Source organism: Phyllostomus discolor, chromosome 4, assembly GCF_004126475.2.
Source record: "Phyllostomus discolor isolate MPI-MPIP mPhyDis1 chromosome 4, mPhyDis1.pri.v3, whole genome shotgun sequence".
Classification (NCBI taxonomy): domain Eukaryota; kingdom Metazoa; phylum Chordata; class Mammalia; order Chiroptera; family Phyllostomidae; genus Phyllostomus; species Phyllostomus discolor.
In genome coordinates, this window is record NC_040906.2 from 177,599,914 (window position 1) to 177,616,780 (window position 16,867).

Consider the following 16,867-nt stretch of genomic DNA (forward strand, 5'->3'; position numbering starts at 1 on the left):
TTTCAAGGGGCTGTTAAGGGAAAAAAAAGCAAAAAGATGTAACATGAATAAATTATAGATTTCTGTGTAACAAAGGATAGTAGGCTATTTTTAACTGCAATTTCTAGAGAAACTAGTAAATTCAACAGCATTAGGGGATGTTGTGTTATCTCTAATTTGTCTTGAGATGATTATTAGTACTTTGGAAAAACAAACGTCTTTTCAAATTGAAAGTAAAACAGAAAGGCAAGTTTCAACTCAGAATAAAAATAAAAGGATTGTTTGGGTTTTTTTCTCTATTTTAGTTGCACAATAAAATAAAAGAGAGTTACTCCTGCATTTAGTCATTAAAATGTTTTATTACATTAACATAATGATTTTCTGGCAAGTAAGTACCAAATTGATGAAGGTACTTTCTTTTCTAAGTCTGAATATAAATATATACATACTCATATATATGTGTGTGTGTGTGTGTGTGTGTGTGTGTGTGTGTGTATTCTCTAAAGCAGGCCACCATATAGGAAACATTAATGAACAAATGTTAAAGAATTATCTCCCTCTTACCAAAATTCATGCAGCAAATGAGATCTATAAAACACAAAATTCTTGATAATTTATCTACCTCAATGTTTGAATTGATTTTAAATTGCTACAGCTATTCTAAACCTGTATGGAGGTTTCATTTGATAATGAACATTTAGGCTGGAAATGACAGAATCCCAGCACAAACTAACTTTGACAAACGGAGGAAATAACTAAATGATGTGACCTAATAGCAAGAGGTCAGAAGAAGGGTGGTTTCCAAGGGTAACTAGCTCCTAGGCCTGAAATACATTAAAATTCTATCATTTTCTTCTCTGTCTCTATATCTCAAGTATTTCAAGACTGGCTGTCACAATAAGGGTATAACTATAATCAATAACACTTTCTGGACTCACATTACCTAATTTGCTACCAAAGAAGAAGAAATCATCTTCCTTTTGTCCTTTTTAAAAAGTCTATGGACAAGGCCCCAGTTCTGGTCCTGTGCACATGCTGGGGTGGAGAGGCAGGTGCATCAGTGATGATGATTTGAACCTTTATTTGAGCCATGTCATTAGGGGTCAAGGGAAGAGCCATTCAGCAAATGAACAGGGTGGGGAAAAAAAAGGAAGTTTCAGAGGGAAAAATTTTAACAGCTTACTGAGAGTTTTTATTGATACATTTTTTTCTTCAGGCAAAAATATTGGTTTTTAATTCTTCATATTTATATACTGTACTTAACTGAATTCAATGGCACAGAACAAGACTGCATTCTTAGTATTCCCAAAATATCAAACTGAACAAGAATTGTTTTCCAACCTAGTCTTTAACTCTTTCCCCTTCCCATTTCTAAATGGTTATCTGGTCTGTTTCTTTTCTGCTGACTTTAACAACATCATGTCTTCTTACCAAGGCCAAATTCTTTCATAGTAACCATTTTATAACAAATTTGAAATTGTGCCTTTTAAATATGCATTACACAGGGTCTGCCACAAATAACACCTCCTTGTATTACAAAATCATAAGCACGTGATTCTGTAACATAACAATAACACACTGAAGCATACCATGTGTTATTTTAGGTGAAATATTCAAATTAAAACTAGAAATTATTACATCCATGTTATTACCCTATCAACCACATTCAAGCAGCCCTTAATTCTGCTGAACCCATAAAAAAGAAAAAAATCATACATTAATTAGATTTCTGTCTGTTATTTTTTAAAAAACCACTTGCTACCTAAAGACCTCATATATTGTTCATGGCTGTCATTTCAAAGAATTTGAGTGAAGGCTGAAATTCAGTTGAAACAGCAAATTAAAATTTACACATACTTGTGAAATTCAAATGCTGAAACTACAGGTTTTATTAAAATGGAAGAAACATGTTCCAAAAACAAATAAGTAGAAGTATAAAGGACATGTGGTCAGAACCTCAGTTAATGACCTTGCTGCATGAGAAATGCTGCCCTAGAGTTATTTTCAGCCATGGGTTCCTTAAGAGCCTTTTACAGCATTGCAGGGACCTTAGATTTTACTCTGAGTGAGATGGAAGCCTCTGTAAAGGTGGAACCAGATGGAAGTAAGGTCTCCACTGGCCTGAGAACCTGAGCAGCTATGGTGAAAAAAAAAAAACATTCCCAATATGTAGCATAAACAAAAAATAAACTGTCGAAGCTGCTGACATTTTTAGAGATTTTGTTATTGCAGTTCTAGTATAACCTTATCTATGGATGCAAGAGATGATGGTGCTTAAACTGGGGTGGTCCTTAAAGACAGAGAGAAAGCATCCACTAGTAAACATATTTCAAGGTGAAAGTGACAATATTTAATAGTGGGTGGAGAAGAAGAAAAGGAAGGAGTTAAGGATGACTATGTAGATTTATTTCTATGCAAAAATATGGTGTAATAATTTAATGATAAGAAAAGGAGTATAGCAAACACATTTAGGGTTGTGTCTGTGAACATGTGTGAACATTTGAGTTTGTTTTTTGCAAACCATATTAATTTGGTAATGTCTAATACATGTTTAAATGGATATGTAGAATAAGCAACTGGATATCTAAATGTGGAGTTTAATTAGACATCAGAGCTTTGACATACATTTGGGGCTCATTATCTTAAAGATAGTATTAGAATCATGGGATTCTATAAGGTAACAGGAAGTGAGTACAGAGAAAGAGACACAGACTCAAGCTCTAGATGCTTCTACTTTTAAATGCCAGAAAGAAAGGGAAGCAACCAGCAAAAAATAAATAAATAAATAAAAATAAAAGTCCAAAAAAGAGTGATCAGAGAGGATAAAAAGGAAAAAGTGTTGCCCACGCATCTGAGTGAAGAAAAAGGGATGGGCTGTCCGATGCTCTTTGAGAACTGTGAATTCACATTTGGCTTTGGTGATGTGGAGGTCAGGAGCGGCCTTGACAAGAGTTGTGTGGGGGTGAAGGCCTGAGTGCAGTGGACACAAAGAGACTGGAAGAAGAGAGTCAACAACTCACGAACAGTTGAGCTCTAAAAGGGATCTGAGAAATGAGCCAGTTTCTGTGAGGGATGCACCATTCACAGTAGGGCATTTAAAAAAATATAAAAAAAAACAACAATACATAGCACATTGTATGCTGCTCCAAATGACCAGCAGATGAAGCAAATACATTTGCAGAGGAGAGTATTGCTGGAGAAATATTCCTGAGTTAGCAGACAGGCAAAGCATATTTGCACAAGTGTAATAGTTGCCCCTATAAGTAGGAACATTTTAACAATGTATTGTATTGTATTTGTATTGTATTGTATTGTATTGTATTGTATTCAGGCAGAGGATATACAGAGAAAACTGAAGGATGTTAGTGAATTCGATGATCAGAGCTACTGAGAGCTGTCTCCTAATTTTTATTTTATAAGGGAACTAAGAAGCAAGGTATTCAGCTGATAGAGAAAAGGGGTGAAAAGGTGAGGGAGGATTGAAAAGGGGGAACAGTTTGGAAACAGTAGTCTCAGAAAGGGAAAAGTGAACTGTCAGGCAGCACCGTTTAAAAGGCTCAGCCTTTACTTTACAAATGTCCGCTGAGTCCGCACTGCATGGAGGCACAGAGCAGCAGGAATAAGAAGCAGTATACATTCCTAAGAGTTATAGTGAATATATACATTTTTAGGGAAGAACAGGCTGAAGTATTTGATCATATTCTATTGAGAGACTTACATGCTTAGTGCCGTGGTGATTTTTTTTCCCTGTGATATGTTATAACTTGAGCATGTGTCCACCCACCTCTACATCAGCATAATGCCTTTCAGAACAATTATTTTTATCTGTCTCTGCCTCTGAGGTATTTTAGCATTAGCTTTTTCATTTGTTCATCTTTTCGACCTTGTATTTTGAGATTAACATAGCTAACAGGATATGGGCAGTGACTAACATAATTGCTACATTCTTTTTCCTGAGTGAAATTATTTTTTGACAAAAGAGACTTTATTAATTAGGTAAGTATTATATATGCTCATCCATGCCTCCTTCAATTACTTTAGGAAGTTTTAAGCAAACTTCCTAAAACTTAATCACAATTCTTATTTCCAGCCGCAAACTTCTGTTGTCTGCAAGCTTTCCCCCGCTGTCTTTTGCATCATAAATAATTGTTATATTGTCCCTCCTATCTTAAGCTATTGTCATTGGAGTTTTCCTACTGAAATGTCTCAAAACATTTCTTTATGAGGGCAATTAATCATTATTCCATATATGTTATGTATTTTATTTCCTTTCTTATAGTGTCCTGGGATTGTGCAGACATTAATAAAACATGCTCTGATTAGATTCAGAACAATATTTTATGCTATAGTAGACAGACAGGAAGGAAAGTATGAATTTAGGTTATATACAGTGAACATAAACTGTGACCTCACTTCCTGAAATCAGCTCTTGACCATACATTTTTTTAATCAGTTAAGAGAATTTGACAAATGGTCAAATATCAAATCATGTTAATAAAAAGCTTCATTTCAAAAGTTAAAAAAAATCCAGACATTAGTTCAATTTAGCCTGATATTTAGTTTTGGAAAAATATAGTCTTATAAGTCCTTTTTACTTTAACTTACTCATTCTTTTTTTTTTCAGAGAGATTTTATTTATTTCTAGAGAGAGGGGAAGGGAGGGAGAAAGAGAAGGATAGAAACACCATTCAGTTGCCCCTTGCAAGCCCCCAGCTGGGAACCTGGCCTGTAACCCAGGTATGTGCCCTGACCAGGAATCCAACCAGCAACCCTCTTGGTTTATGGCATGATGACCAACCCACTGAGCCACACCAGTCAGGGCAAATTATTCTTCTTATAGGATATTCCTCAACAAATCCCAGAGAAATGCTTAGTTTCTTTTTTTGCTTGAATATTTGGAATGGTAGACTTCACTGACTATAAATATTTTCTGTATAATCTTGAACATTCCACTTTGTCTTCTTCTAAGTTTGACTATTGAGTGCTAGTATTAATGGGTAACAAAATAGTGAGTATGCCTAAATAGGAGAGTACTTTAAAGTCATGAATATTGCTTCAATGTTCTCCCTGGTTTCTTGTTTCCGTGCTATATATTCACATCCCCAAAGTACTCTCTTCTGAATATCATCTGGTTTCAAAAGATCTTTGCTAAAACTGAAGATTCTTTTTCCAATGAGATTCTAATTCTACAAAGTATAATGGAAGAATTTCATTCCTTATTCTAGACATAATGTTTTAATTAATGAAATCTATAATTTCATTTTCTTTTGGGGGCCGATATTACATTACATTATCCAATGTTGAGTTGCTTTTCTAAAATATTTAAGTATTCTCTCCATAGATGGTGGCTCAATTTCTCCCTTATTTTATCCTATAAATAATTTTTTTAGAATAAAATCATTCATATCACCACTACTTAGAAGTAACTTCTTGAAGAGAACTTACATATATTTTTCCATATAGTTAATATTCCATTGTATTGTGATTTTCTTACACTAATTGAGTTTTGAGGGAATACATACCGTCCTTCCAATTTTAGTGCAAATATCTTAAACAAAATTTATTTAATTGTTATGTTCAAGCGATAGGACCTATGGTCTAAGCTAAGACAATTAGATTAGTCCTTCACCATTACCACAAAGGTTAATTCAGAAACGGGCCCCTAAGAACCAATATAACTCACATAAGGTTTTCTGTTTGAGCTCTCAGGAAGTCGACCTATTCTTTTTCCTGTAGGTCATGCACAAGGGAGGATGCAGAGCAGGGGGTACATGTGACCAATCTGAAATGGAGTGAGCCAATACCAAGGAAGCAGAGTCTAAAAATAGAGAGACGAACCTCATCCTAAAGATATTATTTGATCTCCTGGATCAAGCCAAACCGAAACAGTTTACTCTAGAATTGTAGTTAGATAAACCAATAAATTTCTTATTTTACATGGTCTACCACTTGTGAGAACAAGTAATGATAGTGATAAACCACTGTTAAAATTTTATATCTTCCAGTGTCTATCTTTTTTGAAAACATGTTAAATGCATGTAGATCAAATAACTTATTACATTTCTGTGGCATCCCTGTTGTAAATCTCTAATGGCCACTAACTTACTACAGTTTCTATACTCACTTTGATCTTAGTGTGAGCCCTTGTATCTGCCCTATTGTGATAGTGCTTACAGTACATATATGTTTATTAGCCTCTATTCTAAGGTCTCTGAGAACAAGTACCATGCCTTTTACATTGATCTATCTCCAGTATCTAGCAGATTTCCTTGTAGATATTGTACATATATTAAATGTTTATTGAATGAATGATTGTAAGCAAACATAATTATTAAAAGAAAGAAAAATCAGATGGAAAGTATATCTTTATTTCTTTCCTCTTTGGTTATGTCTCTTTACAATATGACCTCAAAGTAGTTAGGGGAAAAAGAAAAGAAAAATGAAGGAAAGAGAAGATAAGGAAAAAGAATAAAAAAGAAAAGAAAAGAAAGGAAAAGAAAAGAAAAGAAAAGAGATATTCAAGCAATCTACAGAGTTGGAAAAAAATATATGCAGGTTCCAAAAGACAGTGAGATTTATTTGGTGAATTTCCTACTGATTTTGCTCCACTACTATCTGGGGACCATGGCCAGATTACTTACCTGCTCCAATCCTGGGTTTCCCTTTCTATAAATGAGTATTACAATATATATCTTAAGAGTTGTTATTGCATATTAAATGAGAAAACAGTGAATATATTTAGCTGTTGTTATTATTTTTAAATGCTCTTGATAAAAGGAATATATATTGGTACAATTTGCTAAGTTATTTTGAAAATCTGCTTTTGGTATTCCCAGAGAGACTAGAATTGATGGAAATGTTATTTTGATGTTTTTAAGCTTTACTTTCACTCAAAGAAAAATATTAGAGATTTTAGTACAAATAATAACATTTTTACTGGATATTTTGCAACTATATGCTTAAATATTTATCCCAGAAACTCTGGCTATGTTATTTTGCAACAAATTTGTAAAAATCTTCCCATATTTTAAAATTTAAAAAAATTGTTTTTAACAAGCATCTCACTTCCTGTCTCACTCTGTATAATCTTCTCATTAAAATTTAATTTAAGATGTTTATAAAAGACCACTTTGTTTTAATGATAAATTAAAGCATTTTGTTTCTAATTTTATAAATAATTTATTCTGAATATAATCTGCAATTGAAAATAATTTAACATGGACAAAATAAGTGCTCAAAATGTCAATATGTTGATTAATGCAGAGAAAATTTTTTATTCCTCATATATATTTCGATTATTCCTGTTGAAAGTACTTAAAAAATATAACAACTGTTTCATACTCAAATTCATGGTTGATTTTGTTTTCATTGTCAGTAGGAGGGCAGTCTTGATTCTCTTTAATAAACATTAAAAAAGTTTAAAATAGTTATCTACTTGTTCTTTTTTTCCAGGCCTAAATAATTTCTAATATGAACCTCTTCTCTTTTTTTGAGTTTTCAAATCTATGGCATTTCGAAATTACTTTTCTAAGCCAAAATGCCTTAGTCTATTGTTTGCGTTGCCCCCCACCCCCCTCACTAGAGCATGGAGGATTCCCTCAGAGACCCCACAGCACGTCATGATATTAATTCCCTCTAGCCTGCCCTGAAGCAGGTTAGCTTCTATTCATGCAATCTGGATGTGATATAAGAGGTAATCAAAGATATCATATTAAGAAACAAGTCAGCAGACTTTGTTCCACTGAACTGAGAAGCTCCGCTGAACTCAGTGGAACTGAATTGTTCCACTACAAAATTTCTTACTATCAAGAGAATAAGCAAATGTTGTTTTGAATGATTTTTATGATTACAAAACATTTGAAAATGAAATATATTGTCTTGCCTTCAGTTCAGGCATTGTAAATGTTTTTAATATAGTCAAGCTGCTATTATCTGAATTCAGACTTGCAACCTAATCTATTTTGGAACAAAAAGCTGATTGGAAAGCAATATTCTGTTGCCCTGTGATTGTGGAGCACCTGTAAGTCGGGATGGAGAACTACTAATGGGATCAGATCCTATTTGTGCCAGATACTCAATTATTTACCAGTCAGAACAATTATTTAAAATAATTTCATCTAGAACTTACTTTACTATAATTACGGCAACATCATTCAAAAGTGAATGAAGTGTATGCATTTTATAACTTGATATTGACTTGTAGAGTACTAAAATATATGTACAATCCTGAAAAAAAGTTAATGTAAATTTCAGTGTCTAACAAATAATACTAAGCTAATGCACTTGTCAAATCTTGTCCAAATATATATATGTGCAAAATACAAAATTAAAATATCATATAACTTTCTATAATCAAGTGCTTTTCAAATAGAGAGAAGGAGATGAGATGAACATTATAAAGCTCTTATCTTCTCAAAATGTAAGTCTGGAAAATAGAATGTTGCTCTTTTAAACTGAAATTTAGCAATGAACTCATGAAAGGTATTGTATGCTATCTTTCCCGATTATATCTGCACATATAAACATTTCATGGAAGTTACTTTTATTATTTTTAATTACATATAAATACATTTTAGTAATTTGTAATCTGCCATGTAAATTATTTTGAGTTCTGAGCTAGAACAACCTGTCACCAAAGATTTATAAAATAAAAAAGAAGATAACCTATTTCTGGTAGGCATACAATTTGATGATATATTCAAAGCTATAAGCTTCTATATAGGATTTTTTTTGCAATTTCTCAATGACAAAAGAAATTTTTACACAGAAAAAATAAATAGCCAAAGGTTTTACTTTGTGTAGAATTTAGTAGTATTGTCCCATACAGTAATTGGAAGTATTCTATGGAAATAAGTATGTGGTATTCTTTAAAATAGCACAAGCCCATAGCTTTATACTGAATTAATCTTATCTGGTCAACTTATTGCCACTCAGATATTTTAATGTAAAGCTCTGATGGAAAATTTTAACTGAATGAATGATCTTTAAAACTCATGCCAAAGCACATTTCACATACTTATCTTTTGCCCTTCAAGTAAGCATCAAGGAAATTTGGGATATACCTTTTTCTAAAACTGAGGCTTTTGATTTAGAATATATGAAGGGAGTTTTACTTTTATCACCAAAGTCACCTAATCTTCTATTGTACATCTTCCCAATGCATGCCTCTCATTATTAGACAGTTTGAATGAAGTCCTCTTCACAACTTGAAAACACCAACTTTTTACTATTAGAGTGTCTATAATGTTATCTCTGAAAAAAATTGTTATTTTCCCTGAGGTGTTCATCAAGCAATGAATTCTAAATTATCTATTCAATTTCCACTCACACCCTATTTCTTCGTGTATCGCTTCATGTCCATCAGGCCCTGAATCCACCTCTCGATGCAGGACTAAACAAAACCGAAAAGCCTCTACTCCTTACAAAGCCACAATTAAAACAAGACAAAACAAAACAAAACACTACACTCTCCCCCCCATTTTTGTACCTCCATTGCAACCTGGCTTTATCCTGTCACTGCAGGTACCTGCTCTTGTCTTTTTTTTTTTTTTTTTACATTTTATTTATTTATTTTTAGGGAGGGAAGGGGGAGAGAGAGAGAGAGAGAGAGAGAGAAACATCAATGTGCGGTTGCTGGGGGTTATGGCCTGCAACCCAGGAATGTACCCTGGCTGGGAATCGAACCTGGGACACTTTGGTTCCCAGCCCATGCTCAATCCACTGAGCTATGCCAGCCAGGGCTGCTCTTGTCTTTTCTGATCTTATGTCATAACCTCTAAGCAACATTTACAAAGCTGATAGTTTTTTGATTGTTGAACCAACCATTTCTGAAATGTCTCTAATACTGAAACCTTTTACTTTTCTTTCAGCTTCTTTCCAAATTCCTTTCAGCCCTCCCTGCTTTGTTTCCAAATACCTAATCTCTAGATGTTGGAATTCTCTAGGCCTTGACTCTGTATTCTACTCTCTTGCTCTTTTGACACAATCTCTCTGGGTAATCTCATCTATCCTCAGTGCATCAACTGTGATTTACATGGATTACTGTATTTATAGCTTCACTTCAGAATCTCTTCTGAGTTCGAGGCCCTTTTATTTAGCTATTCAGAGTATACACACTGTGGATGGCCCTAATGACTACTACCTGTGTGAACTTAGGCAAATTATTTAAACTCTCTCTGTATCTTAGGTCCCCAATTTTATTTTTTTAAATTAAAAAAAAATCTTTATTTATCTTTTAGAGAGGAGGGAAGGGAAGGAGAAAGAAATGGAGAGAAACATTGATTGGTTGCTTCTCACATATGCCCCAATCTGGTACTGAACCTGCAACCCAGGCATGTGCCCCAACCAGGAATGGAACTGGTGACCTTTGGCCTTGCAGGACCATGCCCAACCCACTAAGCCACACTGGCAGGACCTTAAACTTTATAATGAAGATTCTAATAGTTTATTTCTTGATTTATTATAAAGATTGGATGAGTTCATATTTGTAAAGCACTTAAAATACAAAATTTGGATGAGACTCCTTCTTTTAATTGACTTAATTCTTCTCTTTTTTTCCTTGTAATCTATTACTCAGATGAGAATATACTTGTTTTAAACATAAATCTAAATACTTTCCTCCACTGCTGACACCCTTCAAGAATTTCCCATTATACTTTTAATAAATCTAAGCACCTACACATGTCCCTGCATATTCTATATTCTGATCCTTTGTGCTTTCTCTTACACAAGTTGCACATACACACATCACAAGCTCACACATCATATTCACACCACAAAAAGAGGCACGCACAGCTGGATCCTTCCAATACATCACATTCCAATGTAAATGTCTCTGAGAGGGGGCTGCTCTAACAAGCTTATCTACCTAAGTAGCTCCCTACCTCCACCCATTGTTTCCTAGGGTTGCTCCAAATTTGTTTCCTCTACAGTCCTTACCCTAACTTGTGCTTATGGACATCGTGTCCATTTATTCACCCTGTGCCTCACTTATCAAACTGTGAGCTCCATTTAAGAAATGCTTACATCCATTTATCCACCTCTGTGCACTCAACACCTACTACAATTCTTGGTAGATAGCAGGCACTTAGTGAATACTTTCTATAAGAATGCATGCAAAAATAAATGAATGAGTGAATTTGTCTTTTTCTATAAGTCTTTTTAAAATTTTTTTATTGTTGTTCAATTACAGTTATCCCCATTCCCTGCCCCATTATTCTCCCCTGCCCTACCTAACCCTCACCTTCCACTTCCATTTCAGAAAAGTTATCCAGTTTTTTATTATCCTCTTTTTAAATTTATATGCTTATTTAAATAAGTGTAATAATGAAATATCACTTTATACCTTTACCTATTAGTTACTATGTCAAAATTATAATTAATAGGCTTTCAAACATATAGACTGGTAATAAATTTAAGTCCAAAATTTCTTTATTAGCTTATAACTCCAAAAAGAACAACCTGAGAAAAATGAATCATCTTAGTTTTGGTCTTATTTAAATGCTGCTCTCTATATTTTCCCCAACTAATAATTGTTTGTTACAAGAAAACACAAGTTGTTAATTTTTTTAACCATTATAATTTCATCAAGCACTGACAAAATTATTTCTTCAGACATATCTTCTTGTGGAATGAAGAGAAGAATATTCATGCTTCTTTTATCTACAGTTTAGGTAAAGAACAACATAAACTACATTTAAGTGTTTTTTGCAAATTTTATCATGTTACTTTATCGAGCCACCTTTTTCAACTTTGGGGGTGGAGGTCTAAAGATAGGTTTAGACATTGCACAGTTCAGATCTTCAAAAACCATCTCTTATCATATGAAGTTTATGTTCTAAAACATTTCTGAAAGTATCTGCATTGTAGATATCTTAGACAGCATCTTTCAACTTCCTGTCTACTCACTTTCTAACAGGAAAAATTGGGATGACAAAAAACTGCATCTTCCTGACTCACTTGCAGTGTATTTAATTCCACCGAACACATGCACCTAGAGGAGATTGAAAAGCAGAAATGCTTCGGTAAACAAAGGTCACTTGGATGTTGGTTACTGAGGCCAGCCTCAACATTTCCATTGTCTAGCCTGTGGGTGTTAAAAGGAGGCAGAAGAGACAGTTTTGATGAATGAAGCAGCTTACTGACCATTGCTGTGCATGGTGCTCAATAATACATAGCAGCTCCTTAATTTTAATTCTTCAAGTCCTTTCAACAATTTTATGTGCATCCAGTTCCCTATACAGAAGCCCTTATGCTTGTATGAAGTAGAGTGTTTTTATGTCAGCACTGAAGTCTGCTACACACATAGGGTGATGTATTTTAAAAGTTTCTATTTCCTTTCTTGATTGCGTTTTTCCATAGCCTTTTTCAGGCTGAAACATACCTAATAATATTGTAAAATAACCATGTTTTTCCTTTTCATACACTGTTTCTCTTTTTAAAAAAATTTTATCTACTTATTTATTTACTTAGAGAGAAAAGGAAGGAGAAAGAGATGGAGAGAAACATCAAAGTGTGGCTGTCTCTTGCATGCCTCTTACAGGGGACCTAGTCTGCAACACAGCCATGTGCCCTGACTGGGAATCGAACCAGCAACTCTGGTTTGCAGCCCACACTCAATCCACTGAGTTACTCCAGCCAGGGCTCATACAATGTTTCTTAAATGGTAGATATTTATTAATTTTTTGCACCATAGATGACTTCAAAAATATAAAAACAAGAGATTATTAAAATAAACCCTGATGTACCTATTGTCCAGTTTCAACCATTATTAATTGATGGGCTAGAATTTTATATCATATAAAATTTCACCCACTATTCCCTAACGTAGGTCATTATTAGCAAAGTGTGATTTATTGGTTTCATGCAATAGAGGCTCATTAAATTCACAACAGAATTTAAGCCTAAGGTTCTTTTACATCAACCTAGTAAAAATATAATTGGATAAAGTATAATAATATTCTATAACATAAATAAATGTATGTTAGATGTACATAAATACTAAAGAGTTACTATATAATAAAATATCATAGTAAAACTGATATATTAAATAAGCATCTGGCATATCATATGCTTTGTACATGTGCTACTGTTTGGGACTAGAGTGGTAATATCATATGTTTTGCCATATTTCTCCAACTATTTTAAGAAGACATGACATATGTGCCCCCATCTCTACAAGATGTCAGGTCATTATCAATTTCTCTAATTATCTCAAGAAATTTTTACTAGTTTCATAACAAGTTTCAAACTCACTTCTTTTAAAACACATTGCTGTAACATAAAAATACATTGGGAGAATTATTAAACTCTAAAGAAAGATACAAATTAAAAACTAGTACTAATTAAACATGTCTGTCCCTCACATATGTGCACACACAATTTGAGCATTTGGGGACTAAGAGCTTGTATGTTGAACTGATTTGTAAGAGCCAACAGTATTTTATGTATTCAAAAGTAAAAATGACAAGCCAACAGAAAACTAGTTGCAAGAAAGACAAACTTGTTTTTCAACACTAGCTCAGCAGCCCTCCCCCACATGTGCTGAGCAATCAGCCGCTTCTGTCTCTGCTTCAGTGGATGAGCACTGGCCTTGTAGGAAGCGATATTGGCATAATCAGTTCTCGTACAGTGATGCACAACCTCACTTTACTGTGACTGCTGGGCTAATAACACAGGTCTCCCAGGAGCATAGAAATATCAGCTTTCCCATCACTCACTGCACATGAACATGTTTTGCCTTTCCTCTCAAAAACTAAAACCAAAACAACCACCACACACACCATTGAGTTTTACCAAACATTTTTTCTGCTTTTGCATACATATGATAAATACATTGAACATTATAATTTGAAACTTTCTTGTGTAAATATTTTAGGAAAACTGATGGTCTAGGAAGAACTTTGTTTCCTTTTAGCATCCATTCATGTAACTGTCAAAGACACACTGACCCAAGCAACAACCAGTTTCTCAGTATCATCATCATGTAAGCAAAAGGAAACTGTGGTTTCCTTTTATTATATATATATATATGTATATATGTAATATATGTATGCACATAACATATATGTACATATATGCACATATATCATCAGGGTTATGAAGTTTTAAATAAAACAAAATTAGTAAATGCTCAATAATACAGTAGACTCTACAACAATGTCCTAGATAAGAAAAATTCCAAATGCAAAATAATTTGCAATCAACTCCCAGATCCACAGAATATCTGGCTATCTCTTACTGGATATTTCATGAGCCATACAATCATGCAATTCAACATTCTACAATTTATTCTACCTCACTTATATATCAAATCAATGATATATCAATTTTATATATGAATTCAATGTTCTATAATTTTTTGTACCCCATTTGTAGCATGATGTCAGGATTTTCTAAAATTCCTCTTTGTTACTAAGAGTAATCGATGTCTAATTTGGCATCTTGAAATCTCCTTTTCAGGCTCTTTCAACACCAGCTCCCCTCCCCCCACCCTCACCTATTCTATCGCTTTCTCATTGAGGGTTCACTAATGCCATCCAACCTGGACTGCTCCTATCTTAAAAATTTCCCTTCAACATCTTCATCGTAAAACTTACCTACTGACTCATTTTCCAGGGTATTATTGTACAGGAAAGATCTGGAAATCTCACTCACATTAAGTGTTAATATCTGAGAGGAATTAGTCTGTTACTCCATACATGCTGGCCCTAAGACTTGCATTTTAACAGAGGACAATTTCTTCATAACTCAAAGGAATTGTAATATCTCTAATGATGGGATTCTAAGCATCACTAACACTAGTGGAAGAAACATTTAGGGTAAGAACACTTATCACCAAACTATTATTCTTGAGATGACTATATTTTTTACTACCTGGACTTAAGCTGAACCTGGATAGAAGCAAATATTCATGTTTGAACAGGAATAAAAGCAGAACTAAACTGAAAGAAAAAAATCTACGCTGTTGAACAACCCTATTTCTTAATGGGATATATTATTCTCTCTCAATATTTTTATATTTCCAAAGTGGTGTTACTGTGATATATACATCTCCTCTCAATTTCATTACACCTTCACCAGTATGGCCAAAAGGTCCCCTCAGCTACTCTAGATTTATGGCAGCCTTTGACCCGACCTTAGGCTCCTGACCTCCCTTTTCTTAGAAAATTTCATGTAGAAAACCTTATAATTTTAAACTATTTCTCTGCTCCTTTGAGGTATAAATCTTTTTTAAAAAACATCTTTCCAGTTTTACAACACAAGAATATCCTCCTCAGGGACCTGGGAGTCATTCCTTTGAAATGTAATCATCAGGAAAGAGAGTACCTTTATTCCCCAGTTTTTGTGGGAGGGTAAGAACCTAACTCGTGGGGGTGCCTTGCTCCAAGTGGTAATACTACAGTACATTGCTGTCATGAAGATAAGAGACAGTTTACTTTTCTTCTGAGTAAGGCTAATTAACAAATCCAGATGACCTACATCCCGTTCCCCTCTCCCATCCCATTTCATCTCTCAAAATCTCTCCTGTTTTTGTTTCAGTGAAATTAAGTTCAGAATAAGTTCTGGTCTGTTGCCCCCATTGCAATAAGGTCTTCCCTTCTGTTTAACTTTATCCACTGCAATTTTTTATTTGACATCTGTACATAGACAGATTTAAGTATCTGTATCTAATCTGTTTAATTTGCCCCCAAGATTATTTTATTTTATTTTTATTAGGCAAAGAACTTTGTCAACCTTTGTTTCAAACTTTATTTCCAGGCTCTTCAGCTTAATCTGCTTCAAAGAGTGATTTGTGTAGAAGCAAAAACTGAAAAGAACTAGAGTGGCCAAGGGGCTAGGACTTGAAAAAATTAGAAATGTAGATTTTATCTGATTCATAAACAAGATTTGAAAAAGCAGTCACAATATAAAATAACAGCTTCCAGTAACTTCAAGTTTATCTTCTTCTGAAGTTGACTCAGTTCAGTTTGCTTCATTCTTGGAAGCTTCATCAAAATTCTCCACAAAATCTGGGACGTCGTCATCATCATCCTCTCCTGTAGCAAGTGGTACTTTTCCATCCACAGATTGTTTGGGCACAACTTCAGCAGCGAGTCTCCTTAAACTAGTCAGACTGTCTGCACTGTGCTGATTTCAGATGCTGACTAGCATTTCTGCCAGCTGCTTTGTCTCAGTATGGCCTGTTATGGTCCAAGTGTCTGTTGCCAGAGATGCCTGAACTTTAGAGTTGTTAAAGTGGATCACTGTTTCTTGGTTTGTGAACATACTTACCTCTTCAATACAAGAGATGTTGGTTACCCTAACTTCTTTACAGAGAACTGAAGTATTTTTAATCACCTACTCTAGCTGTTCTGTGAACTCCTTCTTTCTATGAGCAGTTCCCTTCCCACCAGTGAGCACTTCTGCCTGCAGTTTGGTGAGTTTGTCTTGGTTCATGATAGTTTCTTTCATCTTGTTGGAGGGAAAACCGGGCCTCACAGGCACTATGGTTGGAGCTCAGAGGCCTTTGGGAGACCAGCTGAGAATAAGGGTGCACTCGTGGGGGTGCAAGATGGCAGCTAGAGCACCCCAAGATTCCTTTAAACATCCTAAACATCGTATAAGTAAGGAAATAAAGAAAGTATAGTACCTTTTTTTTTCACGTCAATGGCAGCTTCCTTCTCAGATTTCTTTTTGACATCTTCTTTTTCTGGTAGTAAAAGGAGAAATTATAAGCCTCTACCTGGTTAATTCTTACATATCAAGGTATACATGACTACAATTAAGGTATTCAATTCAATTTGTATAAAATAATCCCAAGTCAGAGCCATAAATCATGTCAAATATGAATGAACTGGCACCTTTATAACTGAATGGTGGTTTTGGTGTGCTTTGTCTTCAGAAAAGA

The 16,867-nt window shown here is 34.4% G+C and overlaps 1 pseudogene; it reads right to left on the reverse strand.

Annotated features, from left to right (window-relative positions):
* Nucleotides 1-15,847: 15,847 nt before the first annotated feature.
* Nucleotides 15,848-16,527, reverse strand: LOC114495499 (annotated as a pseudogene).
* Nucleotides 16,528-16,867: the final 340 nt, after the last annotated feature.